This window comes from Trichechus manatus, unplaced genomic scaffold (genome assembly GCF_000243295.1).
Source record: "Trichechus manatus latirostris isolate Lorelei unplaced genomic scaffold, TriManLat1.0 scaffold00018, whole genome shotgun sequence".
Classification (NCBI taxonomy): domain Eukaryota; kingdom Metazoa; phylum Chordata; class Mammalia; order Sirenia; family Trichechidae; genus Trichechus; species Trichechus manatus.
The window spans coordinates 7044012-7065834 of NW_004443954.1; positions in this window are offsets into that span (position 1 = coordinate 7044012).

Here is a 21823-nt window from a genome sequence, read left to right on the forward strand (position 1 = left end):
TATATCCCAGAGGAAACCAGCTCAAGACACAACCCAATCCCGGAGATTGAGTCCTGCCTCATCAGCACAACTGCCACCCATCCCCCCTCATTAACATAATAGAGGTAGGATTTAAAACACAGAGGAAAATCACATCAGAGGACAAAATGGCGGACAATCACACAATACTGGGAATCGTGGCCCAGCCAAATTGATATACACATTTTTGGGGGACACAGTTCAATCCATGACAAATAGTCATGAGAGGAAGGGATAGAGGGGCATTTATTAAGTGCCTACTACTCCTCCTATGTGCCAGATAGTATTTTACATATCTCGTTTAATTCTCAAAATAACTTTTGAAGTAGCTGTTATCATCACCATTTAACGAATGCAAACAATTAAGGCCGACAGAGTACAACAACATGGTGCACTGCAGGTCTAGCCCAGGCAGTGAGAGACAGCTAAACCCAGGAGCATCCCACTTGGCCAAACAGAGTTCCGTTTTGAATTTTGGCCAGACTTTGAAGAATAGGAAAGCTCTAACTATGAAATAGTATACATCCGTATAGAACTTTAATGCTTACAAAGTAGTTTTGTAGATTATTTCATTTGAGAGAAACAACTTGATGGAGCAGAAAAAAAACAAAAAGTTCTAGGTTCAAATTCCAGCTAAGGAATTTGGCTGGTCACTAAGGCTGTGGCTGTAGGTAGCATGGAGGTAATAATAATAAATAGGGATTTTTGACTTTCTGGCGTTGGGCTCCAGCTGACAGCCTTCTGCAGTTTGCACTGTGCCATCATGTCTGCACTGACACCTCTGCTGCTGAGGGACCTGACAGACCAGGGATGCTTACGTCGAGCACCCAGATCCATTCTAAGCCACCGCAGGAACAGCCCGGGACCATGGTTGTCACCATTGAGCTCACCCCCTGCTCCTGTGTTTCCTCCTGCCCTTGGGCTGGGTCCTGTAGTACCTGGAGAGTCACAACAAGCAGGACTGTAGGGAGCAGTTGTCTCCCTTACCCTGTGACCTGATCCTCCCTGGCCCATCCTGATCATGTCCCCTGCATTTCTGGTCAGCCTTCCCTAGAACATGTTCTTCAATTACAGTGACCTCTTCTGCAATCATGACCTCTCCACGTCGCCATGGTGACATCCTGGGACCAGGTATATTGGTTTATAAGGCCCTGCTCAGTGGGGCCCCCACTCGTAACAATCAAGTCTATTTAAACCTTGAAAAAAAAATAGGGCCACTATGCCCCGGTGGCACAAATGGTTAAGCGCTAGACTGCTAACTGAAAGGTAGGTGGTTTGAACCCACCCAGAAGCTTCTAGAGAGAAACACCTGACGATCTACTTTTGTAAAGATTATAGCAGGAAAACCCTATGGGGCAGTTCTACACTGTAACACATGGGGTCGCCAGGAGCCAGAATCGACTCGATGGCACCCAACAACAACAACATGCAAGTTAATGAGATATGTAAAGCACCTTGCACAAAATAGTTGCTCAATAAATGGCAGATGTTGATATTTTATGTCCTTAATATAATTCACTGGAAAAGCACATTGTGTAAGAAGTTCCATGAGAGAGGTTCTCTCAGTTGTAGACTCACAAGTTTCACTGTGAGTTTCTCTGTTTCGTTTAAAGGTCTACGTCTTCGTTCATCGTGTGTTGACATTTAAACAGGTTTTGAATTTGTGTGAGGCCATTCCTTTTAAAGGCTGGCTTTAGCTGTCTTTGCTTCTGGCTGCTCCAGAATTTTAAGCTCCATTTATACCAGTTTTCCTACTTTTGACAATTGTTTTTTTGTTTAAAGTCTTCTAACAATTTAATTCTTCTTCTACACAATTTCCCAACTTTCGATGTCTTTCTTGTAATGTTTGGAGTTTGGAGATGAGAAAACAAGTGTTGAGGGAGGTAAAGGTGTTCTTGAAAGTGATACCTCCTTGTTTCAAAGGAACTTACTCTCTATTACAAAGGGGGGAAAAAGAAACATTCAACCATTTCAGGAGGTAGCATATGAAGGAAGAAATTCAAGCTGCACTGAAGGCACTGACAGAAAACAAGGCTCCAGGAGTTGACGGAATACCAGCTGAGAGGCTGCAACGCTGAAAGTGCTCACTTGTCTATGCCAAGAAATTTGGAAGACAGCTACCTGGCCAACTGACTAGAAGAGATCCATATTTGTGCCCATTCCAAAGAAAGGTGATCCCACAGAATGTGGAATCATCAAACAATAATCATTAATATCACATGCAAGTAAAATTTTGCTGAACATAATTCAGAAGTGGTTGCAGCAGTACATAACAGGGAACTTCCAGAAATTCAAGTAGAATTCAGATGGATCTTGGCTGAAAGTAGAGAATACCAGAAAGATGTTTACCTGTATTTCATTGACTATGCAAAGCCATTCAACTGTGTGAATCATAACAACTTATGGATAACATTGTGACGATTGGGAATTTCAGAACACTTAATTGTGCTCAAGAGGAACCTGTACATAGATCAAGAGGCAGTCATTCAAATACAACAGGTGGATACTGAGTAGTTCAAAATCAAGGAAAGGCATGCGTCAGGGTTGTATCCTTTCACCACACTTATTCAATCTGTACGCTGAGCAAATAATCCAAGAAGCTGGACTGTATGAAGAAGAAGGTGGCGTTAGGACTGGAGGAAGACTCATTAACAACCTGTGATGTGCAGATGACACAATCCTGCTTGCTGAAAGTGAAGAGGACTTGAAGCACTTACTGATGAAGATCAAAGACTACAGTCTTCGGTATGGATTACACCTCAACATAAAGAAAACAAAAATCTTCACAACTGGACCAATGAGCAACATCATGATAATATTGAAAATATTGAAGTTGTCAAGGATTTCATTTCACTTGGATCCACAGTCAACATCCATGGAAGCAGCAGTCAAGAAATCAAAGAATATATGGCGTTGAGCAAATGTGCTGCAGAAAACCTCTTTAAAGTGTTAAAAAGCAAAGATGTCACTTTGAGGACTAAGGTGCACCTGACTCAAGCCATGGTATTTTCAATCGCCTCATACGCATGTGAAAGCTGGACAATGAATAAGGGAGACCAAAGAAGAATTGATGCCTTTGAATTATGTTGTTGGTGAAAAATATTGAATATACCATGGACTTCCAGAAGAACGAACAAATCTTGTCTTGGAAGAAGTATAACCAGAATGCTCCTTAGAAGCAAGAATGACGAGACTTCATCTCATATACTTTGGACATGTTATCAGGAGGGACCAGTCCCCAGAGAAGGACATCATGCTTGGTAAGGTAAAGGGTCAGCAAAGGAGAGGAACACCCTCAGCGAGATAGACTGACACAGTGGCTGCAACAATAGGCTCAAACATAGCAATGATGGTGAGGCTGGCACAGGACCAGGCAGTGTTTTCTTCTGTTGTACAGAGGGTCACTAAGAGCCGGAAATGACTCGACAGCACCTAACAACAATAACAAAAAAAAAAAAAAAGTTTGAAGAAAGCTGTATTTGCTAAAGAAACAAAACTAATCTTTACTCCCTGCTTCACTTCCTTTTTTTCTGTACTTAGAAGGGCCTAAGAAGGGTTGTGGCTCTTGTCCACTTTCAAAATCTGAGAGCGTCAATTTTTCTACTTCCTGGAGGACGTGTGCCCAAGAAAGCAGGCCCTTTATCTTCGAGAGGGTGGTTTGTGACTTTGTATTTCCCAGCTTTGAGAAGAGAAACGTCTTGCTTTTTCAAACGTTTTAGGTGATTTTTTGAGAACAAGACTCCTGCTTTGCCACATGCTAGGTAAACAACAGTTTCCATTTCAAGGAGAAATCATACTTGACCATCTTGTTTCCTTGGCTCCGCTAGATTAGAAAACAAGCAGAGATAAACACAGCTTTGGTGGAGTTGTGTTGTGGAGTGAGAAAAGGAATAACTGGGCCTTTCAAGATAAATGGAGCTGACAAAGAGAACATGGTCTGGAAAAAATAAGCGAAGCCATAGCAGAGTTATTTTGAACATTGATACCTGCAAGTGATAGTTGAATAGCTTTGATACAAGGGTCTTTTCCCCAATATTTGAAATAAAATCCTCCCTCTACCATTCTGCCAAGCTTTTAGTCCTCTGATAAAAATCATGTTGCCAAAAATGACAGAACTAATTTGTGACATTTTCCCAAATCAATTTTATGTAATGCAAGATTAGATGAGTAGTTTTCTTTATTTTCCTAACTTGAATTAGAACACACTGTACTGTTCGTTGTGTCCTGTCACACAGACTGGCTTGACATAAAACCCAGAATTGTATCAAAAGATTTGGAGAATAATTATCAGAGACCCATCTTCTCTTGACATTTATTGGATTCTTAGAGGATAACTGATGATTCCTTATTGCAGAACAGTGGTCTCAAGTATTGCCATTTGGGATTATTTTAGTCTAATCCAGTAATCTTAGGGTCTGCCCATTTTTACCTTGAATTTACTTACTGGGATTATAAGAACCAAAATCTCCCAGTTACTGTTTCTTCCAATCAGTGATCAATTGGAGAGAGAAGAAGCCACACAGGCAATCCTTACAGTGATTTGTACTGGTAGCAATTCACACTTCCAGCCCTCCGCCAATTACACCTGCGTTGTAACTTCTGACACTTAAGCCGGCAGCTTCTCACATGAATATACGCTGTTCTCCCCTTTTGGGGAAATGAATCTCAACCTCAAGCACACTGGCAGGCCGTGATTAGTTGTAATCCCTAGGTTTTACTACAAGAAAATGTACTACAAGGAAAAGAGAGCACAACAAATAATCACTCCTGTGAGTTGGTTTTTTCTTTTCCAAAACAGCATCAAATAATTACCCCCAAACTTTCCTTCAATGTGTTTGTCAAAATGTCCTCAAGGAAATCATTCTGAAATCCATGAAACTAATAAGGTGCTCCTTGGAGTTGTTTTGCTGCAAGATAGTATTTGGCAGGAAAATGTGGTCAAAGTCACTGCATCATATTAAATAGATTTTACCTTTGTTGACTACTCAGCGCTCGGCTGCTGAAATCAAGGTCGGCGGTGTGAACGTACCAGCCGCTCCACAAAAGAAATATGTGGCAGTCAGCTTCCATAAAAATGTACAGCCTTGGAAACGCTTTGGGACAATTATACTCTATCCTATAGGGTTGCTATGAGTCGGAATTGACTTGATGTAAAACGGGTTTTTCGGTTTGGGGGGATTTTTTTCCTTTATTTTTTGCATTGCTCTCTCTCTCTTTTTTATTCTTGTGCTCTAAGTGAAAGTTTATAATTCAAGTTAGTCTCTCATACAAAGATTTATACATACATTGTTTTGTGACCCTACTTGCTCTCGCTATGCTGTGACAGCACACTCTTCCTTTCCACCTGGTTTTGTTTTTTTTAAGATTATTTTTGTTGTTTTTGTTGTTGTTAGGTGCTGTCAAGTCGGTTCCGACTCATAGTGACCTATGTTCAACAGAATGAAACACTGGTCCTGCGCCACCCTCATAATAGTTACTATGTTTGAGCCCATTGTTGCAGCCACTGTGTCAATCCAACTTGTCGAGGGTCTTCCTCTTTTTCGATGACCCTCCACCTTACCAAGCACGATGTCCTTCTCCAGGGACTAGGCCGTCCTGATAACATTTCCAAAGTATGTGAGCTGAAGTTTTGCCATCCTTGCTTCCAAGGAGCACTCTAGCTGTACTTCTTCCAAGACAGATTTGTTTGTTTTTCTGGCAGTCCGTGGTATATTCAATATTCTTTGTCAACACTGTAATTCAAATTCATGAAGTCTTCTTTGATCCTCCTTATTCATTGTACAGCTTTTGCATGCATATGAGACAACTGAAAACACCATGGCTTGGGTCAGGTGCACCTTAGTCCTCAAAGTGACATCTTTGCTTTTTAACACTTTAAAGAGGTCTTTTGCAGCTCATTTGCCCAATGCAATAAGTCATTTGATTTCTTCCCTGCTGCTTCCGTGGGCATTGATTGTGGATCCAAATAAAATGAAATTCTTGACAACTTCAATACTTTCTCCATTTATCATGATGTTGCTTATTGCTCCAGTTGTGAGGATATTTGTTTTCTTTATGTTGAGGTGTAATCCATACTGAAAGCTGTAGTCTTTGATCTTCGTCAGTAAGTGCTTCAAGTCCTCTTCACTTTCAGCAAGCAAGATTGTGTCATCTGCATATCACAGGTTGTTAATGAGTCTTCCACCAATCCTGATGCCACTTTTTTCTTCATATAGTCCAGCTTCCCAGATTATTTGTTCAGCATACGGATGAATAAGCATGGTGAAAGGATACAACCCTGACACAAACCTTTCCTGATTTCAAACCACGCAGTATCCCCTTGTCTGTTCAAACAACTGCCTCTTGGTCTATGTACAGTTTCCTCATGAGCACAATTAAGTATTCTGGAATTCCTAGTCTTTGCAATGTTATCCATAATTTGTTATGACCCACGTAGTGAAATGCCCTTGCATGGTCAATAAAACACAGGTAAACATCTTTTTGGTAGTCTCTGTTTTCAGCCAAGATCCATCTGACATCAGCAATGTTATCCCTCCTTCCATCTCCTCTACTGAATCTGGCTTGAATTTCTGGCAGTTCCCTGTTGATAAACTGCTGCAACCATTTTTGAATTATCCTCAGTGATTTTACTCGCGTGTGATATTAATGATATTTTTCAATAATTTCTGCATTCATTGTCTTTGTAATGGACACAAATATGGATCTCTTCCAGTCCTTGGCCAGGTAGCTGTTTTCCAAAATTCTTGGCATAGACGAGTGAGCACCTGAAGTGCTACATCTGATTGTTAAAACATCTCTATTGGTATTTCATCAGTTCCTGGAGCCGTGTTTTTCGCCAGTGCCTTCAGTGTAGCTTGTTTTCTCCTTCAGTGTCATCCGTTCTTGATCATATGCTGCCTCCTGAAATGGCTGAACGTCAACCAATTCTTTTTGGTACGGTGACTCTGTGTATTCCCTCTATCTTCTTTTGATGCTTCCTGCATTACTCAATATCTTGCCCATAAACTACAACCAAACCCATTGCCGTCAAGTCGATTCTGATTCATATCTTGCCCATAGAATCCTTCAAAATTGCAACTCAAGGCTTGAAATTTTTCTTCAGTTCTTTCACCTTGAGAAAGGCTGACCGTGTTCTTCCCCTTTGGTTTTCTAACTCCAGGTCTTTGCACATTTCATTATAATACTTTACTTTGTCTTCTTGAGACACACTTCGAAATCTTCAGTTCAACTCTTTTATTGTAACATTTCTTCCATTTACTTCACCTGTTCTACGTTCAACAGTAAGTTTCAGAGTCTATTCTGACATCCATTTTAGTCTTCCCTTTCTCTCCTGTCTTTTTAGTGACCTTTTGCTTTCTTCATGTATGATGTCCTTGATGTCATCCCACAACTCATCTGGTCTTCCGTTATTAGCGTTCAGTGCGTCAAATCTATTCTTGAGATAATCTCCAAATTCAGGTGGGATATTCTCAAGGTCATATTTTGGCTCTTGTGGACTTGTTTTAATTTTCTTCAGCTTCAACTTGAAGTTGCACGTGAGCAATTGATGGTCTGTTCTGCAGTCAGCCCCTGGTCTTGTTCTGACCGATGATATTGAGCTTCTCAATCATCTCTTTCCACAGATAGTTGATTTGTTTGCTGTGTTTTCCATCCTGTGAGGTCCACTTGTACAGTTGCCATTTATATTGGTGAAAAAAGGTAGTTGCAATGAATACATTGTTGGTCCTCAAAATTTTATCATGCAGTCTCTGGCGTCGTTTCTATCACCAAGGTCATATTTTCCAACTACTGATCCGTTTTCTTTGTTTCCAACTTTTGCATTCCAATCACCAGTAATTATCAATGCATCTTGATGGCATGTTTGATCGATTTCAGACTGCAGATGTTGGTAAAAATTTCAGTTTCCTCATCTTTGGCTTTAGCGGTTGGTGCATACATTTTAATGATGGCCATATTAACTGGTCCTCCTTGTTAGGCATATGGATATTATCCTATCACTGATGTTGTACATCAGAACAGATCTTGAAATGTTCTTTTTGATGATGAATCTGATGCCATTCCTCTTCAATTTGTCTTTCCAGCATATTAGACCACATGATTGTCTGATTCAAAATGGTCAATACCCGGCCATTTCAGCTTACTAATGTCTAGGATATTGATCTTTATGTGGCCCATTTCATTTTTGATGACTTCCAGTTTTCCTAGATTCCTACTTCATACATTCCACATTCCAGTTATTAACGGATGTTTATAAGTTGTTTCTTCTCATTTTGAGTCATGCCACATCAGCAAATGAAGGCCCTGAAAGCATTACTCCATCCAAGTCATTAAGGTCGACTCTACTTTGAGGAGGCAGCCTTTTTCCAGTCATATTTTGAGTGCCTTCCAACCTGAGGGGCTCATGTTCCAGCACTATATCAGACAGCTATTCATAATATCTTCACTGGCCAATTTTTTCAGAAGTAGACTGCCAGGTCCTGCTTCCTAGTCTGTCTTAGTCTGGAAGCTCTGCTGAAACCTGTCCATCACGGGAAATCCTACCAGTATTTGAAGTATTAATGGCACAGCTTCCAGTGTCACAGCAACACAGAAACCGCCGCAGTGTGACAAACTGACAGAAATCGTAGTGGTGGGGACTATATCTTAGTCACATTTGTGTAAGCACCAATCCAGTGGAGACATCGACTAAAGCTCTGGGGATCAACGCTAACCTTCGGTTCAGAGTCTCTCTGAAAGGTCCCATCCAGTCCACGTCTGCCCAGCACTCAATTCTTACGATATTTATTCCAACCAAGCCTTAATTCTGTAATTTTGTGTTAGTCTCTAATCATTTTGCATGTGTTTGTTTTTCAGCCACAATTAGAGTATCAACTTCATGAAAGCAGAGGCTATGAATGAGATAAATGAGATAACATCCATAAAAGCCTCCCAAAATCCAACACAAATGAAAAGGCTGTTGTGCTTGTTTTTTCTTGGTCCCGACCTCATAATCTGACACATGGAAAGAATTCAACACATACTTGTTATTGGACTAACCACCAATATTCATAGAAGAGAAGTTTTTGCTTAAGTAGCCAAGTATTTATGATCTTTTTGGGTTTTTTTACTATTCTATTGTAACCATTTAAAAATGTACAGTTCAGTAGTGTTAAGTACATTCACCACATTATTCAACTATCGCCACTATCTAGTTCCAAAACTTTTTTTATCACCCCAAAGGGAAACCCCATACCAAGCGCATACCACTTACCCCTGCCCCTAGCCCCTGACAACAACTAAAACTGCTTTCTGTCTCTATGAATTTTCCTATTCTGAATATTTCATACAAATAGAATTGTACAATATGGAGACTTTGTATCTGGATTCGTTCATTTGGCATATTGTTTTTGAGATTCATCTATGCTGTAGCATCTATCAGTACTTCTTTCCTTTCTGTGGCTGAATACTGTTCCCTTGTATGGATATACCACATTTTGTTGATCCATTCATCTCTTGATGAAAGTTTGTGCTGAGTTCACCTTTTGGCTATTGTAAATAGTGCTGCTATTGAACATTCGTGTTCCGATCACCTTTTGTCATTTTTATTTTTTAATAATGTGGGAAGGGAATACTTTTAAGAACATAAGACATTGCCACTACATCAGAATATTCGATGATTTCTGAGGTGAAAATAGAGTATAATATAATACGTAAAGTGGACGTGCAAGTGTGGCCTTTGGATGGCCTGTGAGGAGGGCATGGAATGCTCCGGAAACCCTTGCACCACTGCCAACACCTGGCACTTATCTCAGCCCATGATGCTGTAAGCCAGCAGGACCCATGTCTGGTCTGCCTCCCAGACGCTATCACCACAACTGAAAAAACAATTTAGGTAATTGATCAACTGGTAACGATCTGATTCAACTGTCTCCTGTCGTTATCTCTAATTCTTTAGACAGTTGTTTAGGAAACATTATTCCTGATGATTGTGCTCTCCAAGAATACACATAAGTTTCTATGATAATTGTGCAAACCCACAGCAGTACTATGGAATGATATAAATCATGAGAATAAAGATCCTGTATTGGTCACCCCCGAGTCACTCAGTCAGTGAAAAACAATTTATTGAGCACATACTATGTGCCAGACTAATCTGGGTACTGGGGATACAACAATGCAGAAGATGACCAAAATTCTTTCCCTGATGAAGCTTACATGCTGGTAGAAGAGAGTGATAACAGACTAGTCAGTGGAACTACTAAAAAAAAAAAAAAGAAAGCCCATTGCGGTTGAGTTGATTCCGACTCATAGCGATCCTATGTAATATAAATTCAGATACTGAAAAGTGCTATGAAAAAAAATAAAGCAGATTAAGGGTATTGAGAATGACAAGGGGCAGGGGACCTAGTTTAGAAAACACAGTAAAAGACAGTCTCACTGAAGACCTTCAGGTAACATTAAACTTGAGACAACAAACACTGATCTGAGACATATGACTCTGCAAGACAAGAAGCCTCTAGGCAGTGGATAAGCCCATACAATAGCTCTGAGACAGAAACAAGCTTCATATATTTAAGGAACAGCAAGGCCAATCGCTAGAGGGGAGTGAAAGATAGGGGGAATAGTAGGTAGGACCCAGATCACGTAGGGTCTTCTAGTTCAGATTTTATTCTGAATGGTTTGGAAAACCTTTGGAGGGTTTGGAGCATAAAAGTAACACGGTCCAGACCACATATTAAAAAGATCACTCTGGCTTCTGCATGGGGGAAGAGATCCTACTGGAGATACACGTGATAGGAAGGAAGGACATCAGTCAGGAGAATATTAGGGTTCAGGCAGAAGTCATGGAGATGGAGCAAAGTAGTAGAATTCAGAAACTATTTTGAAGATCGTGCTGGCAGGACTTGCTGATGGATTGAATGAGGGATGAGAGAAAAAGAGAAGAATCTGATCTTTCTCATCATTGATAGATACCAGAAAATGTTATTGGTGTTGTTAGGTGCTGTCAAGCTGGTTCCAACCCAAAGTGACCCCATGTACATAGAACGAAACTCTGCCTGGTCCTGCACCATCCTCACAATCATTGCTATGTTTGAGCCCATTGTTGCAGCCACTGTGTCAATCTATCTCCTTGAGGATCTTCCTCTTTTTCACTGACCCTCTACTTTACCAAGCATGATGTCCTTCTCCAGGGACTGGTCCCTCCTGATAACATGTCCAAAGTACATGAAACAAAATCTCGCCATCCTTGCTTCTAAAGAGCGCTGTGGCTGTACTTCTTCCAAGACAGATTTGTTCATTCTTCTGGAAGTCCATGTTATATTCAATATTCTTCATCAACGCCATAACTCAAATGCCCTGGTTGCACAGTGGCTAATTGCTCAGCTGCTAACTGAAAGGTCAGCAGTTCAAACCCACCAGCAGCTCCACTGGAGAAAGATGTGGCAGTCTGCTTCCATAAAGATTTACAGCCTTGGAAACCCCATGTAGCAGTTCTGCTCTGTCCTATAGGGTTGCTATGAGTTAGAATCGACTTGATGGCAATGGAGTTGGTATCAGAAAATAGTCACTAACATTCAGCTGCATAAGAATATATACAAGTAGGATATGCCTACCCCAATAACTAAAGTAAAGATGCGGTTGAATTTAGTCCAACAGCTAGTTAATCTTGAGGTGACCAATTAGTGACTAAATTCAGCCAACAGTTGCCAAATAAATGCTTGAATTGATTGTACCATTTCTTTGAACAATTTTTATGTGTATTTTATGTATATATGTCTATCTTTCTGCCTTTCTATAGATACAACCTATATGACCAAGAAGTAGACATTTACTAAAGAACACTGGGCCCAAAGCCTGAGGGTGCTAGTTTTTTAGAGTCCAGCACTGTAGTATTTTCGGTGAAAAGAATGCAACTATCTAGAGATTCCCAACTATCTAGCTAAGTAGCTATAATTTTCCATTTTTATCCAGAGATTTCCTGTTATATAAACATAGAACTCATGTGAAGATGATATTATCCCAGAATAGCAATGGCATATCACCTCTTTAATGACTATCTTGCTTAGATCTGCAAAGACCCCAAAGCACCCAGAATCTAAAATTGTAAGTAAAATGCAATCGGGCAAGAACGCCAAGCATAAGGTCACAATCAATAAATCTGGGGAAAAAATTACAATAGCAAATAACACACATAGAACCAGATGCTAAAGCTGAAAATGATGAGATTACAGCACCTTGCAGGAAACAAAGCAGTCAATCTTCAAATGTGAAGTGGTTTATATTAAAAAAAAAACAAAAAAACCTTACATCCACCTGGTTTTCCAACGCAATTTTTCATATATCTCAAGTCACTCAACAGTAATAGCATTGAATATTTGTGATGTCAAAGAACCTTTGCAAATTATTCTGCAAAACATTAAACCGATGTGGGAATGTCTACTTTTTATGGGTGAAGGATGAAGAAGCTGAGCCCAAGGCTAATGAATGTCCTGCCTGTGGCAATCAAGCAAGTTAGCAGCAGAGCCCAGAGGGGAACACACAGGACAAGCTGAACAGTTCTGTGTGGGTGAGAGGCAAGCTGTGGACTGAGTCCAGCATCATTAACTGGTTAATGCATTTAATCATTCATCTGCATTGTTCCCTTTGGCATAACTGAGATAGATATTTTTCCGCTATTTCAGCAACAGAAGTAGAAATATTTTTACACCAATAAGCAACACTGACAAAAAGAAAACCAGGTAGTATGAAAAGGAAACGTAACTGAATTTTGGAGTGTCAAGAAGTAGAAAAATATACTAAGGACTGTCATTTTAAAAGGTAATTATAAATAAGTATTCAAGTACATGAAATTTGCTGTGGTACGATGGTGCACGCTTCACACTTCATTGAACTTCATTGAACGTTTATAAATTACACCTGCAATGGATCAGAAAAGGCTATGAATGTGAAAATATATACATTGACTAATGCAGAGCTCACAGGAGGACTATGACTCAAGGGACAAGATAATCAGGAAAACATACAAATATCTCTTTTAAAAACTTAATGTATTTTAAGCAGTACAGTTGTCAGAGATATTGGCATATTAGCAGGACTTTTTAAATATTAGAGCAATCCGTTAATAAAATTGTCAGCCAGAAAGAACTTTCTTAATCATAGCAAATGGAGCAAACAAAATTCCCACTAGAGTGCAAATCCTCAATACCAAGACCACTTTAGATGAACGACAACTTTGTGCTAAGCGCTTGAGGTCAAACAAACAATCCAACAGGCTGAGAAGGGACCAAAAATACAATCTAGATAAAAGACTTTCGTTGTACTGGGTTGAAACCAACAAACAAAGAAACCAAACCCATTGCCATCGAGTCAATTTTGACCCACAGTGACCCTATAGGGTAGAGTAGAACTGCCCTATAGGGTTTCTAAGGCTGTAAACCTTTACAAAAGCAGACTGCCGCATCTTTCTCCCGGGGAGCAGCTAGCGTGTTCAAACCGCCGACCTTTTGGTTAGAAGCCGTGCGCTTAACCAGTGCGCCACCATGCACCTCTAACGGATTACAGTATTTCTAAAATATACATGTTTTCTTTGTGCTGCTGATGGATCGTGAAACACTGACAAAGTTATCCATTCACATAAGCTAACCTTTAAAACACTTTTTGACCCAAAACGTGTAATAAATGCTCTCTCTCTATACTGCCAAAATGTCCCATCAGTTCCGAGAGAGTTTGCCTACACAGTCCCAGACATCTGTACAAAAGCTGAAAATTCTGGTCAAGGATTTTAATGTTCTGTCAACACGATGCCAAACATCTGGGTGTTTGCAAATATCTAGATAATTGACTAACTTTTTCGTTTTCAACCAGATGTTTGGCATCGGAATTAAATACCATCTCACTACTTAAGCACATTTGTGATGTGAATGTGCTTTATGATATACTATGAATATGAAAAAGGAGGCTTCAAGCCATACTTACAATGTCATCCCAGGTTTGAAAACAAAAGTTGTATATATGCCCACAGACTAGGAAAAAACCTGGAGGGAAACACACTGAAATGTTTATGGTGATTGTTCATTTCTGGGCGGTGGCACTATTGTTGATCTTTGTTTTACTTGTAGGTTTTTTTTTTTTTTTTAATCCTTTTCTAATTTTCTTTGTAAAATGTTTATTGCTTGTATAGCCAGAAAAACATTTCAATTGTGTGATTGGGTGGTGTCAGTTACTTTGGAAGTTAAAAGAGTTGAATTTATTGCTTGGCATTGTATATACACAATTATAGCTATGAATTTATTAGTAAATTATGCTGGTTTTGGAAAAGCAAGTTAAAAATAAGTTTTCAAAAATATGAACTCTGGGAATCTATTGACAACTAATAGTACAGCTGGAAACAATGGACCTGACCCTTCTTTCCTCACTAAATTGACTGAAACTTTTAATGTTGTCTGCATTTTAACTTGTATGCGCACGCACACACACACACACACACACACGTGCGTGCAAGCTCAGAACACCACGTGCTCTTCTCCACAATGTCCACTGCTTGGCACTGCATTGCGAAGCCTCATCCCCAACAAAATCTCTTCTCATGGACACCACCTTCCACTGCTTCCATGGCCGTTTTACTTTCCGACTCCCAGCCCCCTCTCCTCGCTCGGGTTGACAAATTAAATCGAGCTGTTGTTCTTCTTCCTGCTGTTAAAAAGTTTCTCCAAGTGTAAGCATGAAGAAAACCAAAGGCACAAGGGAAAGATTGGTTCAAAGGGCTAACAGACCACAACTACCATGGCCTCCACAACTAGATGGTGCCCGGCTACCACTGCCGACTGCTCTGACAGGGATCATGATAGAGGGTCCCAGATAGAGTTGGAGAAAAATGTAGAACAAAATTCTAACTCACACAGACACACACACACAAAGATCAGACTTACTGGTCTGACAAAGACTGGAGAAACCCCGAGAGTATGGCCCCTGGACACCCTTACAGCTCAGTAATGAAGTCACTCCTGAGGTTCACCCTTCAGCCAAAGATTAGACAGGCCCATAAAACAGAACGAGCCTAAAGGGGCACACCAGCCCAGGGGCAAGGATGAGAAGGCAGGAGGGGACAGGAAAGCTGGTAATAGGGAACCCAAGGTGGAGAAGGGGAGAGCATTGGCATGTTGTGGGGTTGGCAGCCAATGTCACAAAACAATATGTGCATTAATTGTTTAATGAGAACCTAGTTTGCTCTGTAAACCTTCATCTAAAGTACAATAAAAAAAAAATTTTTAAATAAGTTCCTCCAAGTTTAGACTTATAGAATGTTAGTGTTCTTCTCAGAATACCGAGTCCAAACCCCTCATTTTATAGGTGGGGAGACTGAAGCCCAGAGAGGTTAAATGCCAGGCCTATGATTGCACATTGAAGATGAGAATAAAAAGCTTGCTTCCAACTCAGGACAATGCTACAATGATCATTCTGGTCCCTAACTTTCTTCAACTATAAAATTAGAACAAATATTTATGTGCAAAGTACTTTGGGGTTTTTGAAACAGAAACGAAATAGAAATATCAAGTATTTTTTGGCAATGTTTTTTTTGAGTATTTTATAAACTCTGCTATTCAGCAATGCTTGGCAAAATAAGATAGATATAATCTAGATAGAATTTCAGTTAGAATCCTAGTAAAAATGTAAGCTCCTAAAGCATCTGAATCTTAATTGTTCTGAAATGTTTAAGACAGCAAATGTTCTTCTGATGATCTAAACAAGTCCCAATTATATAAAGAGCAAATGGTAACGTTTTCTGGAAACTGTGGAAATGGAAAATCTGAGATCTCTTTTTAAAAGTAACGGAAGCATAGAGGCTCCTCAGGTGATTTTTTTTTTGTTTTCTGCCTTTGTGGAGAGCAAAGCAACCGTAATTTATTGATGAGTTGGAAACACTCTAGTCGTCGTTAATCTATAAAAAGCTGTTCAATAAACAATACTTAAAGTAAAAAAGCAAACACTGTTCTTTTCAGTGTATCTTAAAGTTATTCCCATAGTTCAAGAACAAATCAACTAACTTGAAAAAACACCAGGTAAACAGATCTGAGAGAAAATGGTGCCTGTGGCTAAGCAGAATTAAAGCTCTACAACTCAAGAAATACTAGTTGGTAATGCTTTCTGTCCCTCCTGTCGCCTTTTCAACAGAAGGGAAGAAAGAACAAATTAATCGTTTCTAGGCACTGAGCCCTACGGTTACATGCGACCTGTTCAAGTCAACCCTTCAGGGCCAGACACAAGGAACACTGCCACGTTATAAAGGGCATCGCAAAACACATGCTTAGCCAGTCCTGGCAACACCCTTGACTCTAAACACTTCCGGGTTTAAAAAAACAAAAAACAAAGTTATTTACCTATTTGCTCAAGTCATGTATTATGTAAAAGAAGCAAGAAGCTAATCTTTGACTACCTTGTCTTTTCTATAGATTCAATGTCCTTTTCAAAAAAAATATTTTTATGAACCAGGGCTTGGGGTCATAAAGTTTCTAGTATGCAGGCTTATTATTGCTGGTACTTATGTTTTCAAAACATTTCACCATTATTAACTTCATGTCAGCTAAGCAGGATATTGGTCTTGATGGAAAAATGATCTAATCCAGTATGGAAAATTCTGTTGCTAAAAACCACGCCTGAAACAGGAAAACTTCTCATTTCTTTTTGCCAGAACGTTCTCAGTATGGAGAGCTCACAAAGTCTGTCCCTAAAATCCCTGCAAAGTGAAGTCAGAAGAGGACTTTTGTCCCATGGAATGGTTTGGTTGTTACTGTTGTTGAGGGGATTTCGAATCCACCAGGCGCTCCTTGGAAACCCTGTGGGACAGTTCTACTCTGTCCTATAGGGTCGCTATGGGTGGGAAGCGACTCGACGGCAATCGGTTTGGTTTTTTTTTTGGTTTTGTGTGTTTCTTTTTGATGATGACAGTGGTGCTGTTGGTAAATTTTGTTCATTGTATTTGGGATGCGTTTGATTTTTCAAAAAGGAACGAAGCAATTGTTGAAGTAAAAACTAGAGGCTGCCCATGTCCCGAGTCAGCTGATGGTCTAGAACTACCTTTAAGATAGAACACAAGGTTTTTCAGGTGAGAGCGGGTGGGAGAATCAGGGACTCTAAGGACAATTCCCCCAAGGAAGTTCAAATACCCAAGGAATCCATTATAAGGAGAATTTACAGTGAACTTTCGACGAAGGGAGCAGCTGAGCTCTTGCACAATTGCTAGTTTTGCATCCTGTCACTCACTCTTGTTTCAAGAACAGTTCAGAGCTCCTGAGCTGTCATGAGTATGATTTGATTCCTGTGAATTGACTGTGTTCCAAAACCTCATTATTGGAAAACTTTTCCATTTGATGCTAAATATAGGGTATTATATAAACACAATGTGTTGTAGGTCAAATCCTGTTAACACAAATGCCAAGAGGCTATCCAATTTGGAGTTAGGAAGGTAGATGGTGTTAGAATTTTACTGTACAGATCAAAACTGATTACAATTACATAAAACAAAACTATTTTCAAGCCCTAATCAATGAGCAACATATTCCAATTGTCAGTGGAAAATCTTAGAAGTCCTTCAAAATGAGTAACCTTAAATGATACAGGAACTCTTCTCAATCTTTTTCATCCCACAGTGATCTCACACTCTAAACTCATAGTATTCATTTCTGGACCACTGATTTAGCGTTTAATCATATATTGTTCTGTGGCATGCTCATATCTTGTTTAAAGCATAATGTTATCTAGCATTTTCTAAATACTTCTTTTGTTTTTTTTCATTCAACTTGATTATAAGGTCTTTGAGGGAAAAATCCAGTATTTTACTCTATGTGTATCTCATAGTGATAAGACTAGACAGTGTGCTTAATAAAAGGCAGGGAGGAAGGGAGAAAAGGAGGAAGAAGGTGGTATTACAAATTGAGGTAGAATAGATGCCCCTCTGAGAGGGCCTCATTGAGATTTCAGAAGATTTCCTTTAATAAAGAAGCCTTTCACTCAACCCTCGATCTAAAATTTAAAAAGGGAGCAGACTCATTTTAACTCTCTATTAATGAACAAGCTTATTGTGTTAGTTCCATCAAGTCTGTTCCGACTCATATCTACCCGATGTACAACAGAACGAAACACGGCCTGGTCCTGCACCATCCTCACAATCATTGCTATGTTTCAGCCTATTGTTGCAGCCACTGTGTCAATGCATCTTGTTGAGGATCTTCCTTTTTTTTGCTGACCCTCTACTTTACCAAGTATGATGTCCTTCTCCAGGGATTGGTCCCTCCTGATAACATGTCAAAAGCATCTGAGATTACGTCTCATCATTCTCCCTTCCAAGGAGCACTTTGGCCATACTTCTTCCAAGACATATTTGTTTGTTCTGACAGCTCATGGTATAGTATTCAATATTCTTCGTGAATACCATACTTCAAATGCATCAATTCTTCTTCTGTTTTCCTTATTCATTGTCTAGCTTTTGCATGCATATGAGGTGATTGAAAATATCATGGCTTGAGTCAGGCACACCTTAGTCCTCAAAGTGACATATTTGCTTCTCTACACTTTAAACAGGTCTTTTGCAGCAGATTTGCCCAATGCAAAATGTTATTTAATTTCTCAATTGCTGTTTCCATAGACATTGATTGTAGATCCAAGTGAAATGAAATTCTTGACAACTTCAATATTTTCTCCTTTTATCATGATGTTGCTTCTTGGTCCTCTTGTGAGGACTTTTGTTTTCTTTATGTTGAGGTGTAATCCATACTGAAAGCTGTACCTTGATCTTCATCAGTAAGTGCTTCAAGTTCTCTTCACTTTCAGCAAGCAAGTTTGTGTCATCTGCAAGTCACAGGTCGTTAATGAGTCTTCCTCCAATCCTGATGCCACTTTATTCTTCATATAGTCCAACTTCTCGGATTATTTGCTCAGCATACAGATTGAATAAGTATGGTGAAAGGACACAACTCTGACAGACACCTTTCCTGATTTTAAACCAAGCAATATCCCCTTGTTCTGCTCAAACAACTATCTCTTGGTCTATGCACAGGTTCCGCATGAGCACAGTTAAGTGTTCTGAAATTCCCATTCTCTGCAACGTTATCCATAATTTGTTATGATCCACACAGACAAATGCCTTTGTGTAGTCAATACAACACAGGTAAACATCTTCCTAATATTCTCTGGTTTCAGCCAAGATCCATCTGACATCAGCAGTGACATCCCTCCTTCCATGTCCTCTTCTGAATCCAGCTTGAATTTCTGACAGCTCCTTGAAATTCTGCTGCAACCATTTTTTGAATTATCTTCAGCAAAATTTTACTTGCATGTGATATTAATGATATTGTTCAATAATTTCCACATTCTGTTCAATCACCTTTCTTTGGAATGGGCACAAACATGGATCTCTTCCAGGCCATTGGCCAGGTACCTGTCTTGCAAATTTCTTGGCACCTCCAGCACTGCAACCATTTGTTGAAACATCTCAATTGGTATCCCATCAATTCCTGGAGCCTTGTTTTTCACCAATGCCTTCAGTACAGCTTGGACCTCTTCTTTCAATACCTTCGGTTCTTGACCATATGCTACCTTCTGAAATCGTTGAAGGTCAACAATTTCTTTTTGCTACAGTGACTCTGTGTATTCCTTCCATCTTCTTTTGATGCTTCCTGCATCCATCATTCAATATTTTGCCCATAGAATCCTTCAAAATTGCAACTTGAGGCTTGAATTTTTTCTTCAGGTCTTTCAGCTTGAGAAATTCTGAGTGTGTTCCTCCCTTTTACTTTTCTAACTCCAGGTCTTTGCACATTTCATTATAATACTTTACTTTGTTTTCTCGAGCCACCCTTTGAAATCTGCTGTTCAGCTCTTTACTTCATCATTTCTTCCATTCTCTTAACTACTCTACATTCAAAAGCAAGTTTTAGAGCCTCTTCTGACATTCATTTTGGTCTTCTTTGTCCTGTCTTTTTAATGACCTTTTGCTTTCTTCATGTATGATGTCCTTGATGTCATTCCACAACGCGTCTGATCTTCCGTCATTAGTATTCAGCGTGTCAAATCTATTCTTGATATGGTTTCTAAATTCAGTGGGATATACTCAGGGTCATATTTTGTCTGTTGTGAACTTGTTATAATTTTCTTCAGCTTCAACTTGAACTTGCATATGAGCAATTGATGGTCTTTTCCACAGCTGGCCTCTGGCCTTGTACTGATTGATGATATTGAGCTTCTCCATTGTTTCTTTCCACAGATGTTGTCAATCTGATTCCTGTATATTCCATCTGGTGGGTGCACATGTATAGTTGCCACTTATGCTGTTCAAAAAAGGTATTAGCAATGAATAAGTTTTGGTCTTGCAAAATTCTATCATTCGATCTCCAGCGTTATTTCTATCACCAAGGCCGTATTTCCCAACTACAGATCCTTCATCTTTGTTTCCAACTTTCAAATTCCAGTTACCAGTAATTATCAATGTGCCTTGATTGCATGTTTAATCAATTTCAAACTGCAGAAGTTGGTAAAAATCTTCAACTTCCTCTTTCCCTAGGCTTATAAGTTCGTAGCTCCCTAATGCATTTCCTTTAAACACGAGTGTCAGTTCATCTTTTAAGCTTCAGAACCAGGTAAATAGAACTCCTATCAGTCATCTTTGTGAAAAATAGATTCTCCATTGCACATGTGAATTAGAAGGCAACTCCTCTCTTTGATGATTTCTGCAAGGGTTTAGGGAATCCCTTAGCAGCTACAGAATCTTTCCTGCTGTCTACCTGCCACTGACTCTGGCATTGGGCCCATTTGAATTCATTGTGAATGTTGGGAACTAGTGGGGCCTTGCCACCAAGGTTTCAGCAGCAGCACTTGTGCCATGCGTAGCATTTAAGTTCTCAAGCTCCTAGCCCTCTCTTGAATTAACAGGAGGCTAATAGTTCTCTAGTTTTGCTTCTCTATCTAAAAGTTCTAAGTGAAAATTTTGTTAAGTAAGGGAACTTCTGTACTAAGAGGTATCAATCCTTTCTCTTCAAGAGAATCTTTGAAACTTCATTTTGATCTTGATTCTGGATAATACAGTGAAATCTGTGAGAGCCAAAATCCGACTGGACTGCCTTGTTTTTCCAGGTCTTGCAAGTTTTCCACCTTTGACAGGGTGCAGTCTCACCACTTTTCTATTGTTCATTTTAGTGGAAAATATTTGAGTTTATCTTCTCTGAGAGGTTACTGCCTTACATGGGTTCTGGATTTTGCATGTTTTACTGCATTAGATAGAATATATAAAACCAAACCTTTAGCCTGTAATGCTATCTCTTAGAGAACTAAGTCTTGAAAAAAAATCTTTATAGTAGTCTTCGGCTCCCAGCTCCACACAAACTTTGTAGTTTTTACTTTCTTCCATTTACTACCCAGCAATTGACTTATGGATAGGGTGACATGTAAGGAATTGTCCAAAGCAGGACACATTGGGTTTTTTGGTTTTGGTTACAGTTTTTTAAATTAAGATAAAGGAAAAAAGTAAATTGACAGAAACCATCCCTGAGGAAGCCTAGACATTGGACTAACTAGACTTTAAATCAACTGTCTTAAGCATGCTTAAAGAGCTAATGGAAACTATGGATGAAGACCTAAAGGAAACCATAACAAAGTATGAACAAAATGAGAATATCAATAATGAGATATAAACTTCTCAAATTTGATAAAACACATGAAATCTACACATTCAATAAGCTCAGTGCACTCCAAGCAGGATAAGCTCAAAGAGATCCACATTAAGACACATTACAGTCAAACTGTCCAAAGTCAAAGCCAGAGACTCTTGAAAGCA